At 34.5% G+C, this 8,629-nt stretch overlaps 1 long non-coding RNA gene across 5 annotated transcripts; it reads right to left on the bottom strand.

Moving 5' to 3' along the window:
- Nucleotides 1–1,955: 1,955 nt before the first annotated feature.
- Nucleotides 1,956–8,055, bottom strand: LOC113743373 (uncharacterized). 5 transcript variants are annotated; one of them, XR_011814108.1, is made up of 4 exons: nt 7,642–8,048; nt 6,415–6,684; nt 3,656–3,735; nt 1,956–2,324 (listed from the first exon to the last, which is right to left on the bottom strand). It is a non-coding gene; the product is annotated as an uncharacterized lncRNA (long non-coding RNA). The 5 variants fall into 5 exon arrangements; XR_011814109.1 differs by lacking the exon at nt 1,956–2,324 and adding an exon at nt 2,418–2,703; XR_003461093.2 differs by lacking the exon at nt 3,656–3,735 and having other exon boundaries at nt 7,642–8,041.
- Between the last annotated feature and the right edge of the window lie 574 nt (nt 8,056–8,629).

The following is an 8,629-nucleotide window of genomic DNA, read 5'->3' as shown; positions in this document are numbered from 1 at the left end:
AATAAAAGGTAAAAGGGAACTTATGAGTTGAATATAAAACCTTGCTATTGCAGCTAATATCCACATTAGTTGAATTGAGTTTTGAGAACCAAGCAAGCATTGGGTTAATAATTTGAAGATAAGATGAAGTACATCTATAGTTTCAAATATTCCTTTGATTAGTTAATCAAAAAGACACTTTAACTTATATTCTACAAAATATAGTGTTCTTTTTTTTTTTTTTTTTTTTCAAAATCCATTTTGAATTATAATTATTATCATGTTAATCTCCTAAATACTGTTAGATAGGCTATCTCAGTAGGTTAATAAGGCATATGTAGCAAGGTTTAGATCCACTTCTTTTTATCGTATAATAGGCCTCATTTGATATTTATTATTCTATCATTATTAGGACAAAAGTCTATAGCTTTGATTGATGTAAACATCTTTTTCATTTACTAAATTTAGACATATATAAAATATGTTTCTGATATAACCACACATATGTGAGTGCGCGCACACACACACACACACACACACATATATATAAAATATAAAAATATAATATATATATATAATATATCTAATATACAAATATATATTATTTAAAAGTAAGCTGTATAGTAAACAAATTAAATTGAGATGAACTAAAATAATCGAGGATGCATTTGGATGGTATGTTTCAGGAATGCTTTAGGAATTTTTAAAAAAATTTTCAATGGGTATTATAGAAAAATTCCAAAGATGCAAAATTTTATGAAATTTTACACTGACCCCACTTATCAGAATTTTGACCTTAGATTTGGCCAAAACATTTTTAGATGTGATGAAATAGGTCATGATTTGGGAAAGATGGGGTTAGAAGATGGAAGAACGGCAATCAATAGAAAGGAGGAAGTATATCGAGAGAGGGAATAGATGGGGCTATAATGGTAGCGAGGAGATGAAATTATTGAGTGCTAGAAGAGGGTTGTGAACACTTGTGAGGATTGCATAGTGAAAGAAATGGGAAGGATTTCAAGGTCGGGGAAGATAGGGTTACTGGATAAGAGGAAGATAGTATCATAGAGAGATAATGAAGGAGATGGGACTAGTGTGGGATCCCCACTTATAATTTAATTATATATGTGTGTGTGTGTGTGTATTGATTGCATGAATTGAATAACGTAATATTTTGTTATAGGAAAATGATGAATTGTTATTATCAATTTATTCTGGTAAAATTGATTTTTCTTGTTTTATTTTATTTAATTTTTTTTCACATATTGTATGTTGTTTATCAAGAAACAACAGCAATTAGTTTAGATTTTATGTAGTATCATATATGGAGAAATGAATTCAAAAGATTAAGGGTCTGTTTGGTTGGACTGAAAATATTTTCCATCGAAGGCATTTTCCTAGAAAATCACTTCCTTCCCCATAATTTTCCAGTGTTTGGTTATTAAGTGAAAATATTTTCCAAATTCCTTTTTTCATAATTTTCCGGTGTTTGGTTTGTCAATGAAAATATTTTCTGATATGTTTGTTGATATGTTGCAAATATTTTTCTACTCTCATAACATTCATTTCATTACAAGTTAATTTTAGTTTCTATCCATTATAATCACATTATCATTTCTATAAAATATTTATTCATATTACACCATGAATTCTTAGATGGAATTATTAATGATACTAATGAATTGGCTAGGAAAGAAGAGTTAAAAATCAAACGAAAACCTAGCTGAACAGTATTCTTTATTGGTATAGTATCATGTCATTATGTTGTTCCTTTGAAAAGGGAAAAGAACCTAAATGCAGAGAATCCTATATTGGAATATAAAAAGTGATAAAAGGGAGAAGAACCTAAATGCAGAGAATCTTATATTGGAATATAAACCAAGATTTCAGCTCCAAAATCAAAAACCTTATTCATGGTACAGAATTAGAACCATTAGTACATACAAGCACCCTAATCAAGCATAGAGTGACTCAAATCCCTGCTTTAAATGTCGTCAACCTCAATTGGATAAAAAATCTGGAACAATTCAATACATACAGAGGCAAATATAAGCCAAAATATAAAATATTGCTCAACAAAAACGAAAATCACATCTCCAAATGGAAAATGGTCCCAAAAATATCAGTTGCCCAGGTAGTAAATCATGGTTACAAAAGAAAACATCTATACAACACGTCACCAATGTTCATGTGAACGTTTTACAGGAAAAAACTTAGTGTGACCAGAGCTTTGAACAAATCCAGTTGGCCTGCACCTACAAATTCCCAAGGCCATGGCAAGTGGCAAGGTACTTAGTCAGCCCTTCTTTTTTCCACTTCTAGATCACCTCCAAGGTTCAATGGTGCTGAAACACAACAGGAAAAATAAATATCTTAATACGTGAGAGAAGCATCAAGTCCACTCGTGAAGCACAACCTATTATGTGACCCCCCTACTTCTCCCAAGGGCAAACCCAAGGTTATCGGCGGAACGCCTGCCTAATTCTCGCCAGGACTCGGTACTAATTCAATTTACACTCAATAATAACCAAATACTAAAAATCGAAGAGATAAAGGAAGGTCAATTCTTCAATAAACGTTCAAGTCTTACATCATAATCTACCCAATTACTTTACATTCCCAAAATATACAGCTTCCAAAATCAAATTCTAAACAAATACATTCACAATTCTAATCAAGTGAAGCATCAAGTAAGTTTCTCCAGAATTCCTCCCATTTCAGCTCCTGTTAAGGAAAAACAAATCTAACGGGGTGAGCGGACGCTCGTGAGGCCAAGAAAACATGCAAGGCAAGTAATTCAATAGCAATAGCACTTACACAATAGTGACAACTATAACATTCAAGAAATTCACAATTTATAATAAACCCCCTTGAGTAGGATGTAGGAGCTCTCAGGAGCTAAATCTTTGTTTACTTTGCTCCAAGTTCAATTTAATACCTTCTCGTGACGACACCCCGTCACCCGGGTAGATAATTAAATTCATAGCACTTTACGTATTCCATTTATGTTTCTAAGACGATTCGAGAGGCACTTCCCACCCAAATCGGTATGGTACTTACTATCGCTCAGCTTATGGTCTGAGAGGATTCGAGAGGTACCTCCCACCAAATCCGTGTGGTACTTGCTATCGTTCAGAGATCGATGAGACACCGCTCCAATCGACTTAGAATGCTTAATGATTCTGAGACGATTCGAGAGGTGTCTCCCACCCGAATCGGTGTGGTACTTGCTATCGTTCAGAGGTTTAGGGTACTGAGACAACTCGAGAGGTACCTCCCACCAAATCGGTGTGGTACTTACAATTGTTCAGTGGTCGATGAGGCATCGCTCCAATCGACTTAGCATGGTTTAGGATACTGAGACGACTCGAGAGGTACCTCCCACCTGAATCGGTGTGGTACTTACAATCATTCAGTGGTCGATAAGCAACGCTCAAATCGACTATTCCAAATGGGAATCACATATACGAATCACATATACGAATCACAAATACGAATCACATCCACATTACTATGTACAAGTCGAATATGAATTCACATAGTAAAATATGAATATAATTTCGTTCGAAAGAGAACGAGTGTGGTAACGTACACACTCGTCTGAAAATTACCAATTCACATAACGGATAAGAAACAGTTAACCACTTAGCAACAAATTCATGCACTTGACACTCACCAATCGAAACAAGGGAGTGAGTGTGTAAACAAGCCTTTAGGTGTTCCCCTCGAGATCCTCTTGAAGGTCTCCTTGAGCACCTGAGCAAATAGTAATTGACTATTACACACTGTTATTTATAAACCCCCTTGTTACAAGAAAGATTGTACTCTTGTACAATATTAAGAAAATGTCGTAAAAGAGAGCCTTAATTACTCGTAAATCGAGACTCAAAAATGGGGTTTTAAAACACAAGAGAAATCTGATTTTCATCTTTGAAATCAGGTGTAAAACGGTCTAGCAATATCGAAGAAAATAGAGAGTTCGCAACCTTCAATTTCCTTTAAGTTCGGAAATTTTAGATTTGTCGAGTGATCTTTGAAAAATCGTATCTCACTCCCTGTAAGTCCAAATTGGAAAACTTGGTTCCGTTGGAAACTACGTCCAGAGTACTAAAAGTTCTTAGAAGGCACTTTTCCATGATTCCAAATTGAAGACATTCAAATTTTGGGTTCAAAATGCTGTTTTGGAATACCAAGACAGATTTGGGTTAATTTTTGGCAAAGTTTGGAAATTCGGGAAAATTCAAACAATGCGAACTAACCTCTGAAATTTGGAAATCAATTAGAGTTACAATAAAAGTTTAAAAGAAAACAAGCAGAACAAGAATAAGAGTTTTGAGCACCAAGATATGGCGGCTCAAATTTACTGAAATTTCCTCCTTAAACAAGGATTTTCCAGATTTAAAAGGTGAATTTTGAGACTTTGGTTGAGTATTGAAATGGATGCGAAATGGCACCAAATTTGGTATGATTACACTACCATATAAGGACTATTCCTCTGTCAAATTTCATGCAAAAATTCATTCGGGAAGTCGGTTAACAAAACCATTAAATTTTCACAATTTGCTAAGGCAAATCTGCCTTGCACTTTCGTTTTTCTTTTCTCAAACATTTGGCCAATGAAAATTCCTCGAACATGATTCATTTATGAAGACAAAGTCTAGGAAACATCCAAAATACGTTTGGTAGGTGATTAACACCAAGGATTTCGAATAACAAGTCCCAAATCAAGATTAGCTATAAATCAGTCCAGAATTAGGGTTTTCTTTGACGAAGACAGCTTTGAAATTCGACCACAACTCACTCAATTCAACTCAGAATTATGCGTGGTTGGTGGCGTTGAAAACTACATTCACAGAAGGAATCGTTTTAAAATTCTGTCTACAACTAGCTCATATTTGAGTATCAAGTCGCAGCTCAAAACAAGGCTTCTAGTACAGACGAGAAACAGAACAGGCAACTTTACAAGGTTGGTACGGCTCACTCAGGTGGAATCAGGGCATGCATTTTATACCGTTAGAAAAGTGGAAATGTCTAGTTTCTAGTGCCACAAATGGAACTCAATTTTGACGTCGGAGCAAAGTGTTATGGCCGAAACAAAATCACTGCCAGAGCAATACAGGACATAATTCCAGTTTTGGTAAAATTTCGAAATCTCAACATTTGATCATCCAAATTACGTAATTTTTTGTGAAAACTTTCCACACAACTTATATTACACATATATATCAAAAAAAAGTCAATTGGACCACAAAAAAGTGCACCAAAGTGCACGGCAATAGCATGGGCAGAAACGGTAAAATTTCCTTTTCATTTCCTTTGAGCTTTCTTCCACAATACAACTTATTTTCACTAGATTAAGCACTAATCCAACATAAATAACATCAAATCTCATCAAATCAGTTCATCAAGCCATTGTGGGATTTCATTGAGCCCACTCACAAGATTTCCAACAATATAAAGCTACCCATGTGAATCTATAAGCTCACAAGTGCAAGATAACTTCTATAAATCAAGATTTAAGAGGTTAATCGTTGTTTACCTTTGTAGATGACTAAAACAGAAAATTTCGGTCCTTGGAAGCTAAAGAAAACCGTGAGAAGCAAGCCCTTTTCCTAGCTTAGGTTGATCTCTAAGTGATTTGCAAGTTGTGTGTAAATTTTGGAGAGAAAAGGTGCAAGATTTGAAGTGGAATGATGATGGGTTTTGTTCTTCTTCTTCTTGGTGAAGCTCGGCTGCTATAAGGAAGAAAGGAAGTGACGTTTCTGATGAAGAAGCTTCCTTGTGAAACTTATAAGTTTGTGGACAAGAATGTTTCAAAAGTCAACTAGGAATAGTGCGCGTTTGCGCACGTTTTGTGCTCGATTCCTCTCGGGTTCGTTTCACTTGTGCACTAAACCTCCAATGCACTTTCTTAAACATTATAATTATTCACTCTTAATAGTCAAGAATAAATTCCTTAAATCTCTAATTAACCGCTCCAGCTCGATATACGCGAACTTTCGATTTGCACGCGTTACAGTGAAACTTCCAAGAAATTCTTATAACAATAGTATAACTAACTAATACTTGAGTACTTAGGCATAAAAATGCCTATTTTAAGGCTAATGTATAAGACTCCAATTTTCCAAGCTCATTGTCCTCTCGAATCGATTATTGTCTCCAAACGCGCATTCACTATTCTCACTAAATGAACTTTCAAAAATTAAATTTTTGTAACAAGTCATTTTAAAAATACACGTAAGCCATAGCTCCATGTAATTGGATCTAAAAAGATTGAAATGAAATATTCGGGGCAAACGGGCAATTAAATATTTAAATAAGCTAATAATAGGAGTTTAAAATAGATAAATTTGCGAGTCCTCACATATTATAACTCATAGGCCATACAAGAAACAATTATTCTGACAAGGCAATTGCATAATTCAGTTCACGTACTTTATTCGACGCCCCAATCTTTCTTGAACCTCTCGAGAGAAACAAACAAAGTCTTTGACTCTTCACCATAAATGCTTTTCCTAGCTTCTCATTTTGCACCAAATGATCGAATACCAAGTCCAGAAATTCTTCGTTGTAACCTTCTATCTTCATAATCTCATCATGTAGTTGGTAGATATCAAGCTTGTTTGCACTAATTTTTCTCAAAGCAGGTGCCACTTCTCCAAGTTGTTGAGACATCTTTTCAATGTCTTCATTGCTCCCAGAATGCTGCAAACTCTAAATATTGATTAGCCATATTGTTGCAAATATTACCCTCTTGGCACTCAAAGGAATGAAAGACAAAAATGATTAACCTTTCTGGAAAGAAAAGGATAACTATAATCTTGCAATCATGAGATGATGTTCGATTAGTTCAGAAAACAGTGATTCGTCATCCAGAATATCATGGAAAACTAAGACTCCTAGAACATATTGATTGCAGTGCTCATCTATGAAATTTTAACATCAATGTATCCAAAACATTTTGAAACACATTATTAAACTGTTGAGGGGAAACATATCCTAAAACACTAAGTCATATCCTTATTGGGCAAAAAGTTACAAATCTGATATTGGGCATAATTTCCTAGTTAGCTAAATAACTAAAAGCTTCTTCAATAAGAAATCATTACATTTTCACTAGAAGCATCAATGAGTAAAACAGGTGGTGCATCAATATGATTTTCTCAAACTGGTTTTTCATGTGTTAATTCTTACTTATATGTGGTGACATCCTAGCAACTATAATGATATTCTATTGGTTGTTTAATGCCTACATCTTATTGCAAGAATATAAGTTGTGGATATTGAAAACTATAGAAGAGACGTGGAATTTTTTTTATAAAAAGTTTACTGCTCTCTGGGAAGAACACAAGCAAACTGTTTTCCTCCCTAATCAGATTTTGTCAACTATTTACAAATGGTCTCACCAGATTGTAAGAAAATCACTACACTACCCTACCCGAATTCTGATTTCAAGAATCATAAAGCCCCCAAAACTTAGCAGCCAAATTAATTCATTAGCATCAATCAAATCAGATTTAACCCTAATCAGGTAAGAACAAACTAAAACATAAGCAACCCATAAAGGTTCATTCAAATCCAACTTCAAGAATCTACACCAGTAGTTCTAGACAATTTTCGAAGGAATAGGGAGGAAAAAAAACTAATAAGAGACCATCATACCTCTGGAAATACTTAAGGAGTCTTTACCCTTGTTGGAAATGCTATTGTAGGAATGAGAATGAGATGTCGCTGCCAGAGTGGGGATGAGCCGTTGATATTGGCCGCTTTTAAAGGAAAAAAATGAGAGAGAGAGAGAGAGAGAGAGAGAGAGAGAGAGAGAGAGAGAGAGAGATGCCAGAATAGCTTACCTTCGAAAGTGGGTCTTTGCCGGAGTTGGAGATGCCGCCGGCGAAGAAGGGATTTGTTTGCTGATGAGATGTCGCTAGAGATGGTCTGTTATCATTGCCGAAGAAGAGATTGGTCTTTTATCGATGGTTCCTTGCTGGATGCTGTGAAAAGAAAACTGCTTTTACAAAAGGAAAATAACTTCACAATGATAGATAAGGAAGTTATTTTCCTCCCATCGTTGTAACTTATTTTCTGTGAGAAATTATTTTTCCAGATTAATTGACAACCAAACAACGGAAAATATGGAAAATGTTTTCCAGAAAACCTTTTCCACCCAAACAAACAGACCCTAAAGCAATTTTTAACATTATTTCATGTTCAATTTTTTTGCTAAAAATTAAAAGAATGATTAGTTAAATCATTATTAGTGTTATACATACATAAATATAAGATAAATATAGAAATTATAATGATAGCGAGGCTATGCGGTGCATCGACGAGGTAGTGGGGTTAAGCTGGGACTATTGCAAAAGGAAGGGAGATTATAGTAAGAAACATGTGGTTACAACATAAGATAAATAACAAAGAGGGTAATGAGAAGGAAGATAATGATGTAGCCTGTGTATTTTTTGGACTGTTTGTAATATATTTGTTATCTTATTTCGGTGTTTTTCTATTTAGTTTTGGTTTTTTGTTTTTTATATAAAGTTATTTTAACAAAATGTTATCTAATAGCTCAGCTGTAATTTAATTTTTTTTGGTATTCATAGAATCATAAGTAGTTTAAGAATACACTAAATTATTAGGGTACAATATGACA

Source organism: Coffea arabica, chromosome 5e (genome assembly GCF_036785885.1).
Source record: "Coffea arabica cultivar ET-39 chromosome 5e, Coffea Arabica ET-39 HiFi, whole genome shotgun sequence".
Lineage (NCBI taxonomy): Eukaryota > Viridiplantae > Streptophyta > Magnoliopsida > Gentianales > Rubiaceae > Coffea > Coffea arabica.
This window is presented reverse-complemented; position numbering and strand designations above follow the sequence as displayed.